We start from the raw sequence: 1421 nt of genomic DNA, 5'->3' as shown, positions 1-1421 counted from the left end.
TCCTACATTGATCCCCCTCTAAGACAGTGGTAGCCGGGCACCATCTAGTGTTCTTCTGGTCTCATAGTCGTATAGGCTGCGGATTACGTGGTGTACCAGTCACTAGGACTAATTGTTTCCATGGATCTTTGGGTTTCTTCATTCTTCTTTGCTCTGGACAAGGAGAGACCCATCGTTGCATCTAGATAACTGCTTGCAAGCTTTTAAGATCCCAGTCACTACTTGCCGTAGTAGGAGGTGGAACAATGTTTTGTGTAATAAGTTACACCAATTGAGCTTGATGTCCCCTGTGACTATGGTCCCAAGCCCACAGGTTCAACTACTCGGGTAGCTGTCTGTGACCATGAAGTGACTACAACCTTGGTCCTTGTCACCTCTACTAAACACCTGGGAATTCTTATAGAACATACAAATAGTAGAACCATTGTCTGTCAACCCTATACATGGTCTTGGGTACACTCCCCACTGCATAGACATTAATAGTTCAGCCTGTCCACCCATATACCCATGTTTGCCTTCACTGACAATGAAGTACACTGTGCAAAAGGGTTCATCTTAGCTGTCTGTACCTCCCGTATACCTCTCTAATCAATATTTATCTCTATCTATCTCAGTGTTACCATGTTGATCACTCACATTTGGTACCTTGCCTTTCTCTTCACCCAGATCAATACTTATTTCTACCTATCTAACATTGTCCCCTCCTCTCCACTCCCACCTGTGGTGACCAACAAAGAACATTTCCTTCCATATATAAACCGTTCCTTGACTTTTACAATAACAGACTAATAACATTTTTTGTCCTTCTGTGATTGACTTATTTCACTCAGCATAATGTCCTCCAAGTTCATCCACGTTATGCAGTGTTTGGCAGTTTCTATGTTATTCTGTAGGGTTGCATAGTATTCCATTGTGTGTATGTGCCAAAGTTTGGTTATCTGTTATGGACACCTAGGTTATTTCCATTTTTTTTCTATTGTAAATAGTGGTGCGATGAATATAAGTGTGCATGTATCTGTTCTTGTCATAGCTCTCGCTTTTTTAGGGTATATACCTAGTAATGGAATGGCTGCGTCAAATGATGTTTCTAATTCCAACTTTTTAGGAAATCACTATACTGCTTTCCACAATGGTTATACCATTTGACAGTCCCACCAGCAGTGTATGAGAGTCCAAATCTCTCTGCATCTTCACCAGCATTTGTTATTTTCTGTCTTACTGAATTTTGTTACTAGTGCTGGGGCAAGATGGTATGTCATTGTTGTTTTGATTTGCATCTCTCTAATGGCTAATGATCATGAGCATTTCTGCATAGATGCTTGTTGGCTGCCTATTTTCAGATATTTTTAATGACACTTTTTTTTTTTTTTATTAGGATTTGGGTGAAGATTTACAGAGTAAATTCACTTTTCATACAGCAG

The 1421-nt window shown here is 40.0% G+C and overlaps 1 protein-coding gene across 1 annotated transcript in view; it reads left to right on the top strand.

Moving 5' to 3' along the window:
- The window catches only part of KDM5B (lysine demethylase 5B), a 140335-nt gene that overhangs the window by 97858 nt on the left and 41056 nt on the right, over positions 1–1421 (top strand). The gene's annotated exons all lie outside the window — the stretch shown is intronic.

This window comes from Orycteropus afer, unplaced genomic scaffold (genome assembly GCF_000298275.1).
Source record: "Orycteropus afer afer isolate SDZICR_OR568_19922 unplaced genomic scaffold, OryAfe1.0 scaffold00075, whole genome shotgun sequence".
NCBI classification, from domain to species: domain Eukaryota; kingdom Metazoa; phylum Chordata; class Mammalia; order Tubulidentata; family Orycteropodidae; genus Orycteropus; species Orycteropus afer.
Note: the sequence above shows the minus strand (reverse complement) of the source record. Positions and strands in the feature narration are given on the sequence as shown.